General features: G+C 38.6%; 1 protein-coding gene and 1 long non-coding RNA gene across 19 annotated transcripts in view; one reads left to right on the top strand and one right to left on the bottom strand.

Annotated features, from left to right (window-relative positions):
- The window catches only part of RALYL (RALY RNA binding protein-like), a 380,415-nt gene extending 375,392 nt beyond the window's left edge, over nt 1–5,023 (bottom strand). For 9 of the 15 annotated variants that reach the window (XM_015282798.4, XM_046920044.1, XM_040678036.2 and 6 more), the window contains exon 1: nt 4,967–5,023. The gene's annotated coding sequence lies outside the window, so the exon portion shown is untranslated. Of the gene's footprint in view, nt 1–3,900 lie in introns of all 15 variants that reach the window. The other 6 variants (XM_046920001.1, XM_040678026.2, XM_015282796.4 and 3 more) reach the window with 3 other exon arrangements.
- A 448-nt stretch (nt 5,024–5,471) lies between these two features.
- The window catches only part of LOC112531878, a 42,949-nt gene continuing 26,535 nt past the window's right edge, over nt 5,472–21,885 (top strand). For 2 of the 4 annotated variants that reach the window (XR_006937233.1, XR_005857486.1), the window contains exons 1-5: nt 5,472–6,757; nt 8,457–8,591; nt 14,508–14,624; nt 15,444–17,196; nt 17,426–17,582. This is a non-coding gene — a long non-coding RNA (uncharacterized LOC112531878). The remainder of the gene's footprint in view (nt 6,758–8,456; nt 8,592–14,507; nt 14,625–15,443; nt 17,197–17,425; nt 17,583–21,885) is intronic. The other 2 variants (XR_005857485.1, XR_006937234.1) reach the window with 2 other exon arrangements.

Below are 21,885 nucleotides of genomic sequence, written 5' to 3'. Positions count from 1 at the left end.
CTAATGTGTGTACATGTGAAACAATAATCTTCAAGTCATGTTACCCTGGTAATTGTTCGAAGGTTATAAAATAATTAGTACCTTAACAGAGGTGAAGATGTTACACCATAATCTTCGCACCATTTAAAAATAGCATTTTGTTTTCTTCTGTCAGTCAGGATCTGAGTTTAAAGAAGCTACAAACTGGTTTAAATCCAATTCTCTGGATGACTATGTTGACAGTGCCACGGATTACATAATTTTTCATCTGGAAATAGTCATCTTTTGCCTTCTGTTCAGAAATTCCATAAATTCTTAAAGGATGCAGCTCCAGATTTTGACAGAGCATTGCATCCTCTGAGAAGACCAAGGGAATTCAAAAGTATTCCTATGGGGACAGACCTATTAGTCCTCTCTTCAAACACTATTAAGTTGTTGTTTTTAAGACAAATAGGGGGAAAACAAAACAACATTATGGAAGAGAAAGAAACTGCTTTTAGAATAATGCTTTTAGAGATGAGAGCTAAGATAACAGCAATCTGGGAAGAAACTAATTAGGAAAAGCTATTTTAAACAGCACTATGGCAAACTTTCACATGTATTCCTACTAGAAGACAGCCTCTGATACAACACTGGCTCGAGTCCATTCCACTCCCCCTGGCTGGTAGGGATGTAAGACACTGAAACAGTAAATGAAAGATGCTTGGGAGTCTAAAGAATTGTGTTGAAGGAGAAATCCTTGAGAGTCCTTTGCAGAGAAATGCAGCATGGTGAGGTAGTGTTAAAGCCAGGTCAGTGTGGTGCAATGCCTGGCTCAAAAGCAGAAGGCATGGGCACAGCCCAGCTCCAGGTGAGTACATCAGGCCTAAATGGGGGCTCGAAGCTGCACATGGAGGCAGAACCTGGGCAAGAAAGGTGTGAACACAGATGCCCTGCTTCTGCTGCAGCCCAGCCTTGCTGAGAGATAGCCTGTATGTCTGTGACCAATGCCAATGGGAACCTCTGCCAAGTTAGCCCAGCAAACTCAAGTGAAAAGGGGTTGGGATTGTTCTCTGGAAACGCATAGGAAAGACAACCAGGGGGAAGCAGAGATGTAGAGAAGGAATCTTACTGTGTGGGGACAGCAGTGGCACAAAAACAAAGGAGTATAAACTGTCTGAGAATAAATTCTGGGCATCAAACAGATTTTCAACAGCTGGAAAAGTCAGGCCCAAAGAGGTGAGGTGGGAATGGTGCCCCAGCTAAATCTGCACTGGAGCTCAAATAAAGCAAGTCCAGCTCAGCACCACAGCAGAATGGAGCTGGCAACCTCACAGGCATCTCTAGTCCTATCTTCTATGTGGAAAAATGTGAAAAGATATCCTTCCATTGCCAGCTGAGACCACTACAGTGGATGAAATCTTGCATTTGGGTCAGTGCTCTGGGCACCACAGTCATTAACTCCTGTTCACCTGTCACACATTTTTATTTGCTCGTAAGTACTGCTTATAGTAGCTAGTTATGGATGAAAAATTGCTTTCCAAATCTTTCTGTTTACAAATATCTTAAATTCCTAAATTCACACATATCAGATGAGATGTAAACAAAAAATAGAAGATGACATACAAGTCTGGACACGCATCACACATCAGAAGTTAAGGCACTGTTTCTTGCACTCGATGTAAGATGCAGTTACATCATCACTTCTAGAAACAACACTGCAATTCATTAGATAAAATTTTCATTCTTCCTTCCAAAAATAACACTTGTCTCTTACACTGACTCTGCTTTCAGCCATGTTAGTCATAGCATAGCTATGGAAACATCAAGCTGGAACTGATTCCACCAACCCAAACCCTACTGTGCCCACATAATGCAGGAGGTAGAGGTATCCTCTTTCAAATTAGCTCCTTTATCTCTTTTATAAAATTGCACAACCTCAAATTTCTGCAAATGGAATGTATATATGAGTATTAGATTACTGACTTACTCAGACAACAGGTGCTTTGCAGGCAAAATCTGGGTGCTGAAAATTGTGATTTCTAAACTTTTTATCTCAGACTTTAAGACTTAGGTGAGCAGGACTGGATCTACAGTCAGCAACTACGTGTACAAAATTACCCACTCGACACACCTGCAGTATTGAAGGAAAGGACAAAAGGAACATTATTCTGGAAACTGCAGCATAGTTACTATATTTCAGTGCTTTAGCAGTATCAAAAATGCTTTTCTGACTGTCAATTTCACATAATTTAAAGAAAAACCTTAATTTAAAAATAAGGGGGGAGGGAAATGAAAAGAGAGGTGGAAAACAGATTTTCAATCAGTGTGGTATTTTAAAGGCTTTCTTTCAAATTAAATCATGAGGAAATAAGCAGGCTGAATCTTCTTACAGTGCAGAGTATTGACACAACAGATTGTAACTATTTCTGAGAAGTCATCATAATCCATCATGGAAATATCTAGACAGTGCTTTTTGGACACAATGGATTATTGACCCCAATATACTGTCAAAAGTATTCCATCATGTCAATGCAGAAACCACGCACAAATACGCGCTAAACATTTTTACCATACTTAAGCTGGAAAAATCCACCTTAAACACACAAAGCTGTTTTACTACAGAGTAAATGAAAAAGAAAACCAAAAACAACAGTAACTGATTTATTTTTCAACATGACTGATTTCACAGAAGAATGCTGAAGACTTCTAAGACACACTTCCTACTTTAAAGGTGGCCGTTAAGTTACAGCAGTGTACACTGAGTGTTAGAAGCCTCAAACTTCCACATGAATTAGAAACTGACCACGCAGTTTTGCTTATATCACAGTAAGAAAATAAATATATTCTCTGTAACTTACTTTGATTTTCACATCTAATACACAGCTTAAGTTTATGATCAGTTACAAATCCCTAAAGGCTGTTTAAATAAAATACATTAAGCAATCCCACAAGTAAACATAAAGTAAACTATAGAGAACGCTGCAAACCCAAGCATTCAGCACTTCTACTTTAGCATAATATTGCACTGTATCTCCTTCCAGAAAAAATCAAAACCACCAACAAGCCTGTCATCTGGAAAAATCCTTCCAAACCGTATTTTCAAGAACCAATATCCTGCCTCTACATCAGGGGCAGCCTCTGTTAAGCATTTAAGCACTATCCATGAAAAGTAACAGTTCCTTCTCCAGTCCTGAACTCTCAGTGACCGTCACGGAAAGTAAGTTTCCCATTCCCTGCCAGCCAGTGGCATTAATAATCATCAAAACAAAACGAAACACCTTCGAGCAAATATCTGTTTCTGATTAATCTCCATCCCAATGAATTAAATTCATAAGAGGCAACCTGCTGCCTTGTTTACGCCTTTTTAATACGAGGAGCAGAAGTTGGATAGAAGGGTTTTGCTGCCCTCAGGGCTACGAAATATGTCTCGTGTGGCAAGGAGCCAGCTCACCCAGGGAGCCTCCTTTGCTGTTTCTCTCACAGCTATTTTCTAATGGATAATTTTTAAACAGACACACACAAATACACAAGTCACCACAACACAGGGCTGGGGTTTTTGCTCTCGTCTGAAGTCCTGCAAGTATTCATACTCAGAACAAGGACCTCAAGATTTCACCCTGAAATTTCAATCTGGGGATTTTTTCTGGACAGGAGGTTGTGGTGGGGGTCTGCATTTCCCCCCACACTGCCTTCCCCTCCTGACAGCACACAGCACACAAACACCTCTCTTCAGCTTCACAGACCCAGCCTCAATTAGTGCAATGCACACATCCGAGCAATCAGGAGGCAGAGATACGTAGTTCAGTCCCCATGTGCACTGCACTGAGACCTTCAGCTAAGGGTGGAAAGAGATTTCTTTAATATATATATATATATATGTATTCAAATCTCACAATGTAATTTACACAGCGTGGAAACGCCTACAAGGAGATGAAGTACCTGCACTGGGGAGATGTTCAGTTGTTCACTTCATCTTCCGTTGACAAGGAAACCGAACCGCACTTCATTCTCCAGGAAAACCTTCCACTGCCATCATTTGAAAATGTATTTATTTGTATATATGCATACAGCTATCAGCATCACCATCATGATAATAATAACCACCATAAAATACTGCCGGCAAAAGAATAAAAAAAAAAAGTCAAGGTGCAAAATGTGCAAAAGTAAGGATCATTTCTTTGGCTGCATATTTGGTTCTGTTACCTTTAAGGAGGAAAAAAGTATTTAAAAATGGAAACTGTAACACGCTGCAAGAAAAGTTTCACATTATAAACAGGCATCAAAAACTGAAAAAGAAGAAGAAAAAAAGCCCTGCAGATTGCACTGAGTGTCAAAAAAAAAAAAAAAAAAAGAAACAGTAACAAAAAACAATAAAATTAACATCTTGCTCTGTGGCTTCCACCAGCATTGCAAGACTACAAACTCTTTGTAAACACTGCTGTAAAATGCATTTGCAAATCCCATCTCTACAAGGAAAAAAAAAAAATACCCTGAAAAAACACCCAAAAATAAAAACAAAACACCAGAGAAAATCCTCTGAAGAAAAAAAAAAAGAAGAAAAAAAAAGAGTTAGAAACATGCCTTCTCTCTTATCTTTAAAAAACAGCATCATATTTCACATCGCTTTCTGTGCACAACAAAACCAGTTGCATATACAGATATATAGCTACTCAACGTATCGCAGTTGTTGCTGGACTGGCAAGTCTCTATTATTATTATCATCATCTCTCATTCCCAGTGACTCCCGGCCCCAGCAGCACCTTTTGCTCACAGTTTAGGAACCATCGCATGCTAAGAAAAAAACTTGTCACCAGCAAAAGATCAAATCCATTTAAACAATAATCAAAGAGGAAGAAAAAAAAAAAAAAGAAGAAGCAAAAAAACGGAAAAACAAAAAAAAAAAAACAAAAAAAAAAACCAAAAGGAAGAAAAAAAAACAGGAGGGGAAAAAAAAAAAAAAAAAAAAAAAAAAGGAGGACAAGAATGTCAGCGGAAAGGTACTCACCGAGCGGGAGTAAAAGGGAGGAATAAAAATGAGAGTTACTATAAAATACAGTATGGCGGTGGAAGAAGGAATGAGGCGCTTTTTTTTTTCTCTCCTCTCTAGTCTCTGCCTCCGGCAAACGCCACGTGATCCGGAGCCGGGCGGACTGGCAGCCGGGAGGGCGCAGCGGCGGCGGCGCCGGGCGCGGACCCAGCCCGGACCCAGCCCCGCGCCCCGCGGCCGCCCTCCTCCCCCCCTCCGCACACGCGCCGGGGCGGCCGCCGGCCTCGGCAGGTGCCGCTCGCGCGCTCACACACAGCGAGGCGCGGGCACGCAGCCGGCTGCGCGGGCGAGGTGCGGAGGCGGGCGCGTCCTGCGCGGCAGCGCAACTTGCTCGCCGCCGCCGCCGCGTGAAGTTACCGCCCGCCTGTTGCCCTACGGCCGCGCCGCCCGCCGCCCCGCCGGGTGACGGGTGCCCTGCCCCGGTGGCGAGCTGTGCGCCGTGCTGCCCCTCCTGCCGCTCGGGCTGAGGCGGTGCGCCGTGCGTATGTACCCGCACCCCGGGGTGTGCAGGAGGTGTTCGTGCGGCTCGGGGTGCGCAGGGGGTTCCCCGGCTCCGCTCCTTCCCGGGGCGGTTCCAGCCTGGCGGTCGCTGTACCGCACAGTCGTGTCAGCGGTGTTCCGGCATCTCCTGCAGGAGAGCGCTTCGCGTGCAGCTGGGGAGGAAGGACGGGGACCCGCTGTCCCATCAGTTATTTGCCTTTGTTTCCCGGTCTCTGCCCTGTGTCGCGGCACGGGCTTTCGCTTCCCGTAAGGAAGTGACCGGTGGAGGTGGAAAGGAAACAAGCGTTGGGGAGCGGTCAGTGCACCCAGCTCAGCGTGGCAGTGCGCGGGGCTGGACCCCAAGGCGCAGGAGAGTGGCCCTGGAGCGGCTCCAGGTGGCAGCTCTCCCCATTTTCCCTCACCAGCCCAGAAATATTCCGGATCAGGCTGTTGCTGAGAGTTTCCTTACATCGCCTGCTTCTCCCTTTTTGTCTCTCCTCGCTGTCTTCTTGGCTAATGCAGCAGCCTGGAGAGCAGGCCGCGGGGCTGGGGGCAGTTTGGCTCGGGCTGAGGCATGGCCGGAGCTGAGTGCTTCAGGCCCGGCCTGCAAAGCCTGCACCCTCACCTCAGCAGCCCCCAAACTTAACTGCTGCTTCAGCAGTGAGAGAAAGAGACATCTGTGTGAGATAAATTAATGGAGGAAGAGAAGCGCTTCTGTGAGCCAGGTGCTGTGATGGAGGGAGCGATCCTCCTCCTCCCCCGTCCTCCCTCCCTCCTGCACTTTTTGTTTAGAGCTGCTCTCTTTTCATCTGGGTCAGGAGGCAGGAGATGCAGTCAGGTTATTTTCTATAGAAATTGCTTTGGCCAGTAAGAGGATGCCCTGCTTTATAAAAGACTGGTGAGGGCACCAGCCTGCCTTCTTCACGTCCTCGCACAAAGCCTTATCCCTTGCCCCAACCATTTCTTTCTTTCTTTCTTTTCTGTCCCCTATCTCTTCCCTAGTGTTTCCAGAGAATGAAAAGAAATGCTCCCTTTCTTCTTTGCTCTCAGTTTCTTTTATGAGGCAGAAAAAGATAACTGGACAAAGTTTAAAATCTAAAATGTATTAACAGTTATGCTTTCTTGCTTTTTGTCTAGTTTTCTGTTTTGGCACTAGGCTTGTTTTGGCATTTCATACCAGTCCCAGTTGTTCCCTCCCTGCTAGGCTTGGCTCTCAGGAGTGGAACTGTACTTCTGAGGAGGTTTAAACAAGCAACAACAAAAAAATAGGTAATCCTTTAAGGTACAAGAAACAAAAGTGTTTGGTATGAATGCTAACCAACTTTACTGCATTTTATATACGTGTAACAATGAACTCAGCCATGTTGTTATGATGATATCCTGGATTGTCACAGCTGGAGCTGTCAGGAGTGGGAGGTGTATTTACTTGTCAGGTGCACTGTTTTGATCAGCATTAGGTACAGCATAAAGTAGCACTGTCCAATGGTTGAGGGTTTGCTTAGTGATATTTAATTTCCAAACATGTTTGCAGAATTGAAGCCTAATTAGAGCCCTATTTTATTGCTGATTTTCACTTTTTTTGTTGTTGTTTATGTTATTTTGAGCACACGTCTTCCTGAAATAGTAACAAGAAGAAGAAAAGTGAAACAGTGGTATTTTAGTGGTATTTTAATAATCTAATGTTGTAAATTACAAGTTGGCACACACATAGGAAACCAGATGCATACATTATGACAATATATCTTATGCTTCGTTTGCTCATTAGATTCCAAGAACTAGGAATAAGGAAAATACATATGTTCTCATTACAAATATGTACATATTTATTTGGTATACTGCAAGAGATTTAAAAATTCATCATGGTAAGTTGGGTAAACCTGGATGTAAGCTGGAATATACAAGGTTTAAAGGTAGCCCTAAGGGGTAGGTGTGGTGCAAGGGGTTGTACAAGTTCTGTAGACAGAGCTGAGTGGAATCCAGGCCCAGAAAAAGTAACAGGATTACATCCCAGTACAGTTAGCATTGTAAATACTGTGAAAATGAATGGGTTCCTAAGGAGTCACCTTTTCTGCTTACAGTCCAGTAAGGTGAAGGAAGCTTCAGGGAGTAAAAGGTGCAAGAAATTTAGCAAGAATATGTGCTTGGAATAGGTTACAACCAGATGAGAGTTCGGAAGAATTCTATTTTCACAGAATCCAAGGAAGCCTTTATTTGTCAATGCCTGCACTTTCTGGCTACTTCTGTTTGAAGCTGCCTCCAAGAGCAGCTGGACCGAAATGAGGGAAACTTGAACACATTGCTCAACAAAGTGTAGTGTGAAAGAATGCAGCTGAGAATGAAGGAAAAGGAGTGCCACTTAGATCATTTCCAGGGCATACTGCCTAAGTACATGTGAAGAAAGTGGCTGCTGGCTATTTTTAGGATTTCCATTTTTCCTTCTGCAAGACAGCAGCTGAGCTCCACTGCAGTGTGATTAAGAGTTGCCCTTAAAAGTAACCAAGAATTTTGGATGGAGAGGGTATGAGCCAGCACTTCTTTGCCTCTGTTTTGGTTACCAGCAGAGAGAGACTTCCTAAGGCTCCCGAAACATGACACTTCACAGTCAGTGCTCTGTGGCTTATGCTGGGTTCACTGTTCTTACAGTCATTCCTTACAGTTCCAATCTTTCGCATCTCTTCCCTGCACCTCTGCAGTATCACCCTCCCCTTAGGAGAAGAAATAAGTACATACTAAGATTGTCTCATTGACTGTAATCTGTTTTTCTTGATTGCACTGAAGCATCTATACTCTCAGAACAAGTCTGCTGCTGTGTATGTACCTTACTTAGGCAATTTTCTTCCCTTTCAACTGATGCTAGTATTGGAGACACACACACACACTTCTCTCTCTTTTTCTTTTTCTTTTTCTTTTTTTTTTTTAAACACCACTTTCACTGTACTTAGAATTTTTTAACATCTTCTCTTTGCAGGCACTAAACAATTAGTAGGAGTCCAGCACTAACATACTGGCTTTGCAAGGATCCACCAGCATGACTCAGCAGCCTGCAAGCCTGAGCTCCAGTTGCAAGTGGTTACTACTACCTTCTCCTGTTCCACTTGTAGAAGTGAGTTAAAATATTGCTGGATGCAAAAATAGCAGTAGTAATAATGATAATAACAATCACGATACAATAATTGATGGAACACCTCCCATCTGAGGACTGCCTGAGAGAGCTGGGGTTGTTCAGCCTGGATGAGAGCAGGCTCTGGGGGGATCTGAGAGCAGCCTTTCAATATCTACAGTGGGGCTATGAGAAAGCAGGAGACAGACTCTTTAGTAAGATCTGTTATGATAATACAAGGTGAAATGGTTTCAAACTAAAAGAGGGGAGGTTTAGACTGGATATAAGGAAAAAGCTTTTTACAGTAAGGTTAGTGAAGCACTGGAGAAGGTTGCCCAGAGATGTAGTGGATGCCCTGACACTGGAGACATGCAAGATCAGGCTGGACCTGACCTTGCTATAGGTGTCCCTGTTTGCTGCAGGCGAGATGGACCAGATGATCTTTAAAGGTCTCTTCTAACTCAAATTGATTCTATCAATAACAAGTGATCTCATCTGCGGATTCAGCTATCTAATCCCAATTCAATGGCTAATTTATATGTAATGCCTTTGAGATCACCCAGTGTAACAATAGGTTTGTAAGGTTTTGTTTTTGCATTTTGTACTTTGTCATTTTTATCTATCATGACAACAGGAAAGGGAAAAATAGTTGAACAATAATAACTGCTAAATAAAAGAATTACTTGAATAATTGGACGAGGTACTAGGTTAAAGGAAAACTTTGCGTTTCCCAAACTTTTAGATTAATATAGTTAGCTATCATATAAATGTTGGGTTTTGTTGTTGTTGTTCTTGTTTTGATTGAAGTCTATACTTTAGAGAAACTGATTTATTTTCCATTTTTAAAATCAACTCCAGCCTATCTTGATAAGTATGACCTATTATTTTAGACTGAAACGTATTTTTGAAAGATTTTTTCCTTCATCTGTTTTCCTCTGTACAGTAACATTGTTCTTCTCGCCTTTGTCTACAGAATCATTGTGTTTCCACAAAATTCTGCACTTTTTTTCTCTTTCAACTTACAATACTTTTAAAATACTGTATTTATCTGTAAAGTAAGGCTAACTCACTTCTATTACCACCTTTTCAGCTGAAATTTCCAAGGAGCAGATCACAATCCAGGTAAAAACGTCCAGTAATAAATGACAGAAGACATAAAAGCGAGGACACTCTGTTTAAAGGAGGGAAAACAGAGTATCTGAATGTTCCCACTGTATAAGGGAATGGGGAAAAAAAGTAGGAAATCTTCAACAATTCTATGGCCCCCTTTTTGACTTCTATTGTTAGGTTAGAAGGGTTTTTGAGTGGGATGAGTTTTCAGTTATTGAATGCTTTGTACAGTGGAATGTTCCATCTTTCAGCTCTTGAGTACTGTGCTTTTCGAAACAATCATACACAGTAGGCAGCAAGCTTTGTGTTCTCAAGATGACTATTTTCACGTGCTATTTCATAATAAACCGAAAGAGACATCTACAGTAAAAATCAGTGAGAGTTTTGTATGCCCAAAGCATTATCTGAGTTTCAAAATTATTGCTCTTTTAATTCCTTCTTTTCATTGAAGGGTTAATTAATGAGTACAGCTTGTAATGAGCATGTCTCGGTTTGTGAGCCTTGCAATAAGTAAGTCTGGGAACAGTGCAAGATAAGGCAGCTTATGATCAAGTTCATTGGTCTGCACCATCTGCTCTTATGCTTTAATTTTCTATATGATGATCTGTCCATAGAAGGAGAATTCAAAACATACTTTCAGGGTTCTTTATTTATTATATTTGTGTTGTATCTGCCGGAAGTATGTGATGGAGAGCTGAGAAATCTTTTATAGGGTTAATCAGACACAACACTGAAAAGTGTGCCTTTGCAAGAACAAGTAGTAACTCAAGAATAAATGAATCTGTGGTGCAGGGGATTAAAAAGAGAGAGAGAGAAGAAAGGAAGAACAGAAGAAAAAAAAATCTGGTAATTTGAGAAATGGAGTCAAAGAGATTTAAAAAAAATGAGCTCTGAGCTGAGAAATATTGCTGCAGTAGAAACAATGGAAAAGAACAGCTTTCAGTTCTGGGGATCAGACCCCACATGCTCAGATATGCTTAGATTGGGCACCCATAATATGAAGAAAACAGATTATATTAATCGTTCTAAGTCCAGTTTAAGTGATTCACCAGCAGTAACAGTTAGAATTCAGTTTACCAGCCAAGCATTCATCTCCCTTAAAACTTTTCTTGTTCTTCTTTGCCTTTACCTGCTTCATTTTTCAGAGATGTGACTGGGACATGAGCTACGTGTCCTCCCATACTGCACAGTGGTATTTTCTACTTCGACTATTGCAGGAGGCAAGGTTATATGAAGAAGTGAATGTGTTATAAAATAGCTGGTCTTTGTCATAATGCTTGTGTATCACGAAGTGTACTAAGGTTACATAGCCAGTTCCAATACAGGCATTTCCCCAAAAAAATGAAATTGTTATTTTCACTGTTCATAAACACCTTTTTTTAGCATACAGGAAGTACACATGCAGACATACATAGATGCACCTGCATCACTTAACCTGTTCTGCCATTTTCTTTCTTTGACCCTCCGTTCATGTTACTAACAAGAGCTAATCTTAGCTAGTTAATGAGATCTGACATGATCGCAGTCCATTGCAGGATGGCTGGAGGCTAGAGGATTTTGTGTATCTTGTTTTATTCATGTGTTGTCCTGGGGAGAAATGGAAACATCACGTAAAAGCACTAAGAACTCAGTGTCTGCCTCTGGGCAAAATACAGGTAAAAGACTCCTTTGAAATAAAATTATATAAAATTTAATGTAACTTCTATATTTTTTAATGGAAATGTAATTCATAATAGAGGTATGTCTTACTCTGACCTCATCTGACTTGCATAAATGCAGTTTCTGCAGACGGGGGAAGACTTACTGTATAATTACATCAGGTTAGCTGAGGTTGGTAATATTGAAAACATATATTGACGTGGCAAGTAGCATCTATTAATTTATTTTCTCTCTCTTACTTCTACCCAGAAAATCACAAACACTTTTTCACGATCTTAGTTCCTCTTCTTCATCTCCTACTTATCAAGTATTGCATTCTAGGATAGCATCCTGTTTTTCCTTTGAGGTAAATCTTTAGCCTGTGAATATGGGAGAAAGACTTCCCTTTTTCCCCCTTTCTCAATGTGGCTGCGCTAAGATTTTTTTGGATTTCATGTTTGGCTCTTTCATATAGCTAAACCTCTGCCCTGCTGCAGCTTTTTGAGTGCCTTGCAGCTTGCAAATGACTCATGTGGCACACTCCCTTCCCTCTAGCCAACATAGAAGAAGCCTGGAAAAACTATGCTTGGGAATGATCCTCCTCCTGGCTTACATCACAAATGACTTCTATTACAGGATAATGCCCAAAGGCACAATCCAGCCTGAAATACATAGTCATCATGAACTGTAAAAATACTTCTTAACAGAAGTTAAATGCTCCAAATCATTTACAATTCTAAGCCCAAATCTCTCTCAGTCTACATTTCCAAACTCTTCAAATATGTTTTCTTTTTCAATAAATGCCAATAAGTGCTAATTATTGTGTTTGATGTGAATGGACTTTTCCTATTTTACAATCAAGTAGAAATAGCGTATAAAAAACCCCTATGTAGAAGTCTTTGAACAAACACATATGTATATATAAAACATAAACTAAGTCAGGAAAGCCTGCATGCCAGCTCTTAACTCCGTAGGATGCCACAAACTTATTTGTGCTGTATTCACTGCTAATAAAATATTTGCAGATCCTATTTTCCTAATAAATCTGGGAAATGCCTTATAGTATCAATAATAATTTTTAGATAATTTTCAAGTCTATTGGAGTACAAAACACAACATGAAAGCAAAGTCAGAAAGGCAGGACACCACAGATTATTTCTAGAGATCTTTTTCTCTAGAATTTCATTTAAAAGAAAACATATTTTTCCTGTGGCTTTTGCAGCTCTTTACATGCAGCATTTTTCTCAGCAGTAGATCTACTTGGATCAAAAATGAATGCCTATAAGAGAGCTTTGGAAGGAGTCAGTAAGAGAACTTTGTTGTTGAAGATATGCATAGGAAAAACAACTGAAAGCATCAGGGCGATTTGGGAGGAAAACAGCTATTGATAGCCCTGGTTATAGAGGTTTTTAAGAGAAGCAATTATAGATCTCCCAAGGCAGAATTATAGATTTTCACAGAAATGTTAGGTCTTAGCCAATATCTACCTTATCAAGAGAGTCACCTGCAGTGCAATTGGTAATACCAGTAGCATAGCAATCCCACAGTGAAGCGTTAAATCAGTATTATAAAAATGCTAATTGAGTGATATCAGTTATACAAGGGACAGATAGAAATAAGAAAGTAACCTACCATCAGTTCTTGTTTTGAGTTTTGGTGTGTTTTGTTGTTGTTTAGTTGGTTTGTTGGTTATGTTCTTGCTTTCTCATATTTTCTTAATATGTTTTCCCTCTGTATTCCACAACATGATGCAAGTTGGAACAGAATACATTTCTATTCATATATTCCTCTCTCCTCTACAGTCTATCTTACTCATCTGTTCAGAAGGGGAGTATATATTTTCAGTTTATAGTGTTACTGATAAGAAGTTGCATTGCAGCTCAGAAGGAATAATATAAAATCAGGAGAAACCAGTGGGTGCTGGTGACCATTTTCTGAATGTGAGTGACAAAAATAGAGGGTTGAGAAAAGGAGGAAACCAGAAAAAAAAAAAAGAAAAAAAGGACCAGTCTGAAAATTGCCAAACAGTACTGCTGATAACATAAGAATTCTGCTAGAAATACTAATTTTTGGTAGTTTCTACTATTGTAATTAGAATATAAACATCCATATACTTTGTAGCAACAAATAAATCTGTGCTCTGTTAATATGATTTTCATTTGTCACAACACAACATTTCCACATTGTCTACATGCAAGAAGCATATTCTGTGACTTTTATCCAATATTAATATCTTCCAATTACAAAAGAGCTGTATATCAGTATAGAAAAGCAAACTGAATATAAGCAGCCAATACATTTTCTTTTTCGATTTAAAATAATGTACATATCCAAAGTATATACACAGAGACAAAACATATAATTTAAATAGTTTCAGTCTGTAGGATTTCAAGGAGTCTCTCTATTGCAAGCATTCATTTGAGTGATCTTCATGCAAGTAGCAGTATTGATTTATAGTAAAAGCTTTTGTAAGTAATCATTATGCATATTATTAAAAATTCGCAGGGATGGTTTCCAGCTCAGTAGAGATCCTTTTTGGCCTCACTGCTGCTTCAAGTGGTGGGAGGAATTTTTACAATAAAATTACTATTAGTTTTTTAAAGCTGAAAATACTCTTGTAACTTCATCAGTATGTAAGAGAAGTTCCTTGTTTTGAAAAGAACTTACAGGTGGATGAGGAAATGATAAGGGAGGAGAGGGGAAAAAGTGAACAAAGGATTCATCATGATATATATTTTTTAATCCTTTTTTTTTTTTTTTAATTTAGTTCTGTTTATTTGGTGGTGAGACCTAACTTAAGGAATTAAGTTGTCAGTAGGCTTGCCACTCTTGACTTCAATCTAATGGGGTAACCAGCTTTCGCTCATGGCTATTTCTCTCTTATTCCCCTCCCTCTCCTGATGGTGGTTCCTCCGATACAATGATATAATTACATATGCTTAAATGCATAGATCTGATTTTTAGTTTGTGTAAGATCAATTGTTAAATAGTGTATGCTGATAAAGATCACTAAATACTATCTATAAACACTGTTATGCTGGGAAGCCTGAATTGGTGATACTAGCTGGTAGGATTAGTGGCAACAATCATCTGATAGATAGTATAGTAACTTTCTTATGCCAGATCATCATACTGAAATCGGCATTTTTGTTTGTTTGTTTGTTTTTAAAGAAAAAGAAAAAGAAAAAAAGAAGATCCCAATAAGTTTGAGGACTAGAGGAAGATGGGACGATATTGAATTTGAATAATAAACCAGTAAATAACCTAAAAAAAAAAAAAATTTAGAAGGTATGTTTTTTCAACCATTTGTTCAATTTTTATTTTTTATTTTTTGTGAGAGAAGGAGAAAGTAAAGGTTAGGGAGAAAATGCAGGTTGTATACATGAAATCTGTGAGAACTGCAGGAGAAAGGAATTAAAGCCAAGAAGAAGAGTTGTGAAAACAAATACAGAAAAAGCACTTGTGAAAGTAAAAGGTGTCAAAAAATTAGACAAAAGACTTGGGTTAGAAAACATCTGAAGTAGGACAAATGAATTTTAAGTCAGGTCACAGGTAGTTCTAGGAGAGTGAGTACTGAAAGGGAATTTGGAATTCAAAATTGCAGTAACATCATAAAAAAAATGATTGGTAATCACAGAAACAATATGAAAGTTTTAAAATGGTAAACACTGCTGTATAGGATATTGACTTGATAATAAACATGAAGTATGCCTCACAGTGATAATATTCTTCTAGACAATTTCCTAGAGATGGCCTGTTGGTATTTTTGGAAAGGTAAAGGAGAAAGTCACCAGGATGTGAGGTATTCATCTGTGTCTCTTGAGATTTTTTACTCTCTCAGAACATGCATGGAGCTCAATAGTCTTGGTCAGGAGAAAACAGGTGGCAAGAAGACAGAAGTCAGGAGCAGAAGTTACCTCAGTAGTTTCTGTGTTGTGTAGCAGTAAGTCACCAAATTGCCAAATGGAAGAGTAAAAGGAATTTCCTCTTATTTGATTCATGAGTCAGTAACTCCTTACTGTGGCGGCTGAATGCCTTAAAATATTTAGATTTCCTTTTGTAATATGTTCAAAGACTAAAGTTCTCTATTGTCCCCTCTTTCCAAAGACAAGGAACTATCATAAAGTATGTCTCAGGAGTTTCTGTAATTCCCAGAGTTTGAGCCTGCATAAATGTAAGTAAAAAGCTTTGTTCAGTCAGATACAATCCCCTCTGCATTCGTTGGCTGAATGCAAAGTAAGCGTGCATGGAGAACAGACCACTCTGTAACTGTCTTTTCTGTGCTAGTAGGGCTCTGGCTTGCACATCAGTTGGCTTCACAAGTAATTTTAGCAGTTTATGCATAGATGAATACATCTTTACAGAGAAAGAGAGATTTACAATGCATGTCTTTTCTGCACATGTGAACAAATTCAGTAGCTCACTTTTGTTAATGTGTTATTCTTTAAGATGGTTTAGTGTCATTAGATTTGCATATATTTTCATTGCACAAAAAAACATGTAATATATTTCTGTAACCTTCCAATGTCTTCTGGTAAATGTTAGAGGGACTGGAAGATTTTTACGTCTTTGGAACAGGATGAAGAAAACAGCATGGAGCTGATGTTCAGTTGCTTCTCTCTGTTTATGCACCTCAGTTTTCTATACTTAAATGAACCATAATCTCTCCTGTAAGAGAGATACACGTTGATTAAAAAAAACAAAAAGTGGCCTTGTCAGATGGATTCTTCACTGTTTTGTAACTCAACTTGCACAAGCTTATGACAGTGGAAATATTTTAGTATTCTTTTTTTTTCTACTAAGTGATCTGAGGTCACACACAGTGCAGTAGTAGTACGTAGTAGGAAGGATGCATAGCCCAGGAGACTCCTTCCTCAGGGATAATCTAGGGATCTTGGATCTGGTAGGTCTTGTGTTTGTAAATATGACTTCTCAATGTCTACATATGAGATCTACAGAGAATATAGTGATTCTTCTCAGAGACATGAACTGAGTTTTCTAAATAAGAAATGTGGAAAGTACTATTGGCATAGGCTTTTTATTTGGAAACAGACCCTATGAAACAGATAATTCTACATTATTCCCGCTTTGTTGTGAATATTGGCTAGACACCGTCTAAGATTATAGGAATCACAGCCCTTGCTTAAGACTGTGCTCAGGTACGTGTACTATGCACAGAACTTGTAGACAACAAATGCATACTAAGTATGTCAGTGTTATGCTAAGTGTCTTCTGCACTGGCAGTACGCTAGGTTCCCTTTATGAGAACTTGGGTTGGAGTAAGCTGGAAGCTAGGTGAGTTTGACAGAAGCCAGGACAAAACCTATATCATCACACCACAAAGGGGATGTGAAAAACATACAGCACTGCTGTTTCCTTTCCTTGCTGAACAGAGGAAATAAAAGATGATGAAGTCTTAGCTGCCTGTGAAAACCCACCCTTATAGTAGGACCAAGCAAGGTAAGATTGCATGTATGGTATTGTCAGTGTTTTTAAAGAGAGGTGTATCTGAGTTTGTTTTGTCGAGGGGGGCGGGGGGGGACATATACATGTTCTGGTAAACACTGCAGCTCTGCAAGGGTATGTTAAGAGACAAACAATCTTAAAAGAGAACAGAAATCTTACTAGTATTTTCTGTAGGTCTGCATATTTAAACCATCAATTGCTTGTAATGCTACAGGAATGTTTTTCTTTACTTCTGATCAGTGGCAGAGATTCTGCTGCCTTTGGGATTCCTCCCTGTATGTACTAATGTTCCAGCTCTTCTTTATATGAACTCCTTCAGCTGAGCTAACAAATGACAGCTTCAACAGAAAGGTAGAGAAGAAAGTGCCACATCCAGCTCCTCACTTGTCCAAAGGTGCTGTCAAAATTTAGAATTTAATCTTTGAGATTAGTGCTTAAAAGCTCAGAGCTCTAGAGTCGGGATTTAGGCTTTGTAAAAGTCAAACTCTGTGTTTGAAAGCTCGTTGGTCAAAACCAAAAAGCTCAGACTTCAACTCAGTGTAGCTTTTAATAATATTGGTTAATCATTTCTACAAATACAAAATAACATGTATTTATGGTTTGCTTGTTTGTTTGTTTTACAGGATGGGTATACTTTCCTGATAATAAGAACTGATAAATCAATTAAGTGCATTAGCGGGGTATATAAAACTTTTGAATAATGTTATTCATGAGGTAACTGCCTAGCCTCTGTGTGCAGGGCATGCTTGTGACAAGAAGGAATGATCAAAGACAGCTCAGGTATGTACAGATCAATGCTTGAAGTTCCTGACTTTAGTGAACAGTCTCTGAGAAACTGAGCACTGTGCAGGGGAATAAATGAGTTCAGGCTTATTTACTCACATTTCAGTTTTTAGAAAGATTTAATGAAATATAGGTTTGTTTATATTCAATTCTTTACACTTTAATAGTTGTTTTAATATGCATACATTTCTTCAGCTGTTTGGAAAAGAAGCAGCTGCTTGTTCTTCTTGATTGGCATAGTTTTAAAGATATGAGGTCAAAATTGGATAATAAATTCTTTAATATGCTTATCGAGATGCTTTCTTTTAGATAACTTCTAGTGTGGAAATAAAGACCAAAGTGCTTGGAAACACCAATAAACCTCTGCTTCTGGTGGGATGGTTTCAGATTGCTGGAATTTTGTTGACTTAATTTTGTTGTGAAGTTCTGAATCTGTGACGGAAATATGTACTCAAACATCTTAAATTTAATATAATGAAAAATATTTCATAAAATCACTAGATTATATGAATAAATCATTTGAACAGTTTTTCAGTACATTTACTTTGACCAAACTTTGCAAATGCTATCAGCTCTTGAATACAAGGGAAGAAGGATTTCTTCTGTTCTGTAAATCACTTCCTTCCTTATACCCACATTTTTATTCCCTTTATTTTATATTTCAATATGAGATAGCTACTGATCCATAAAATGACATATGTGTAAACTTTGGTTTTATTACTTCCTCTGCAAAATTTGATGTTGAATACTTGGCTGTAGTGTGTTTTGATAAATAGTATAGCAGAAGCTTTCCACCATAACTGAAATTGTATTTGATCTGGTGTAAATGAAAGCAGAATCTGGGTTGTTTCATTAAAGGAAATGTCTTGCTTTCCAGTGTTATACATGATCTATTAAGGCTATGTAAAGTATTTACCGTCTTCTCTACTGAGTTCACTTTCACAGACTGTTAGTTTCTAACACACTACTAATTCTTAGATCTTGGCATTCATGATGGCATTACTAGATTTGAGAGGAGAAAATATTAGGAGAGAAGGAGATGAACCATGAGATTTCTGCTGTAAGGAACTTTTTTTGGTTATGGAGTGGCTACACAAAGACCCATTAAAATAGAAACTTATATAATAGACTTCCTTCATGCATATTTAAATGCTTGAATAAGTGAATTAGTTTAATAATTGCTGACTACTCTAGAGTTCACACAATTTACTTCTTTCTAGTGGAAAAAGGATGCAGTCAGTCGAAGTTCTGTATTTCTGTCCAAAGTTTCATTTTTTATGAAAAGATGCAACCATATAGATGTTATCATGTTGAAATACGCTGATTATGTAGACAAAAAGTGTTGATTATAGTATCCTCATTATAAACATTTGTTTTACAATTTTTTCCCTCTTTGATTCTGGATCAACTGGATCAACTAAGAAGATCTAATTTTAATGAGCAAGATTAATTTGACCACTGCATTATTTTCTTCTTGTGGTATCTCTTGTTTATTAATGAAAGGGACCTCAAGGATCATCAAGTTCCAACCCCCTTTGTCATTGGCAGGGTTGCCAGCCACTAGATCAAGTACTAGATCAGATTGCCCAGGACCCCATTCAACTTGGCCTTAGACACCTCCAGGGACTGGGCATCTGAAACCATCTGCAATTTAGAGAGAGAAGCAAAAGAGAATAAACTCAAACAGGACAAGCTGCTGGAAAGTAAAAAAGAAAAGTGGGAGAGGAGTCATTAGAAGGTTTGGGTTTATTTCAGCTGTAAGTTGAAATACAACTGTTTAGATTGCTGAAGGCAAGGCAGGGTTTCATATGGCCCTCTTAAGAAGTATTTTCTTAGAAAAATGCGTCCTTAGATAGTTGTGATTAAAAATCATTTTTATTACATATAATTTTGGAGTCAAATTTTTCTTCAAGTGATTTAGAAAAACAATGTTTTTCAGACACTGTGGCTTAGAAGAGTCTGCAAAGAAAACGTTTGAGGTGATTGATGAGTTTTTGATTTTGAAAAGAAATTTATAGATGGATAAATGAACGCTTACTTACAGTTGATCCTTTAAAGAACAAGACTGAAGTAACATAGTGCAGTCATGATTTTGACAGTGTTTCTGCAATGTCAGCAGTATGTTTGGAAAGGAGAATCCTATCATAAAGACTGAAGCTGCAATGGAGATCCTTTGGAACAGGAAAAATTCTATTGACTAGTACTAGAACAACTTGTCTTTTGTGCTTCTGCATTCTGTTGGGAAAAACAACAACAACAAAAAACAAAAGAACAACACAAAAAAACTCCACATTCTCCTTACTTTCCAGCTGGCCAGTCCCCTATACACTCAGCTAGTCCTTGTCAGATCTTGTTGAGGGGAACAGTACCATTCAGAATTTTCTATAAAGAGCCTTGACTTCCTAATTTTTGCCAGACTTTGAGTTATAGCACCTCTGTCTTCTCTATCTAACAGTTAAGAAAGGGACAGAAAATAAGATTTAAAAGATAAATGTTAAGCAGATACAGGGGAAATCAAGCTTATTTTTATGGTTCCATGGTGGGTATCACATAGTCAATCAAAAATATTTTTGTTTTATTCTGTGCAGAATCCTGGCTATAATAGAAAAACAGTGGTAACGCAGCCAGGCAAAATAGTTTGAGGTGAACATTCATTTTGAAGTGGGAAGGTGAAACTCTTCTGAATTATTGAAAAGGGCACTGTGATCAAACATACGTTTTCTAAGGAACTCGTGTCACTTCTGCTCTACTTTTAGAGTCTCATTTTATTTTATCATGAATACTTTGCATTTATAAAATCTCTACCACTGTGGTATTTGAAGACATGATATAGCCACTGGATTAAAACAGTAAAAGGCCCAGGCAAATCACAGAGTATAAGTAAACATATCCAAAATCAAGAGACTGTCCCTTCATTGACTAACATTATTTTTAACAATGAATTACATGTGTGTGTCATGTGGATGTTTGAAGCCACCGAGCATTAGATACAGACATCAGATAACTTTAGTCTTGTTATAGATACTGTCCTGATCAGCTTGGTTGTGGGAGGCTTCCTGTGCCTTATGCTTACTCCATCTCCATTTCTCTCTGCTCTGTGGCACAGGTCTTTCTCATAGTCCTCCCCTTCAGCCATCCGCTTTTCAGTCTCTCCAATCAACACAATCTCCTTAATCCCATGTCTACCCAGTGTCAGAAATGCTGGTCTAATTCTCTTCTACAGGATAAATGGAAGAGGAGAAAAAAGAAAGATGAAATATTTTAACCTTCCAATGGGAGGTAGAGGGGAATAGAAGAGATTCGACTCTGTCTTCCTCTGCGGTTTTCACTAGGTGATGGAAGTCATACAGACTCAAGGCTAGCACTGCAGAAGCATAAAAATATTTGCATGCTGGTTCACAGCTCCCAAAGCTTCACTGATTCTTCACAGTTCAGAGAAATATTGATGTAATATCATGATATTTGATGATACTGTACTTTTGGGTATCAAGAGCATGAAAGATTCAAATGGTAAAATCCAGAACTGCTAGGAATAAAAATGTTTATGAATCCCTTTGTTCTTCATTTGTCCTTGAAATCAAGGCATGTGGGAACATTTATGCCATTGACTTCACAAAGCAAAGATATCTCAGATATTGGCTACAGTTTTTCAACTTGTCTATGCTCGAATAGAGTGGTCAGTGACCTCCAAAGAGCAACTCATTCAGTCCAGCTGCAAGCCAGCTTGCTATTTTACCTTTTTTATTTATTCTGATCAATAAATAAAATAAAAAATATAAGAAAGTGCATATTGTGAATTTAAGTGAGATTAAGAAATGGAATCTATCTTTAACTCTCTTATAATTTTTTTGTCTGTTTTATCAGATTATTTGCGCTTTTTTGCTTTTAAACTTCACACATAGCTGTTAACTTCATCTGATAAAAAAATCAAGTCAATGGGAGTAACTGCACAAGAACTGGAGTGCAGAGTTAGACCTTAAGTGAAAGAATGCATTTTTGACAAATGGTGATTACAGATGCAAAATAAATATTGAAGCTAACTTGACATAAAAAGTCCATGTTAAACAGATGTTGTTATATAATCAGGAAATGCGAGAGGGGAAAAAGCTGAAAATTAATTCCAGCATGCCTAATGAACCATAAAAGCTTAGAAGAAATCCCCCCCATCTCACTTCCAAAGAACAAAGAGAAAACAATTTCTCTTTCCAGGTATGTCAATTGTGTTTTGTACACTTGTTAATCATCTTGTTTTACAAATGCAAAAATTAATGGTGGTATTTCTCTAAAGTTCTGATGGATT

The sequence above is a fragment of the Gallus gallus genome, chromosome 2 (assembly GCF_016699485.2).
Source record: "Gallus gallus isolate bGalGal1 chromosome 2, bGalGal1.mat.broiler.GRCg7b, whole genome shotgun sequence".
Lineage (NCBI taxonomy): Eukaryota > Metazoa > Chordata > Aves > Galliformes > Phasianidae > Gallus > Gallus gallus.
Note: the sequence above shows the minus strand (reverse complement) of the source record. Positions and strands in the feature narration are given on the sequence as shown.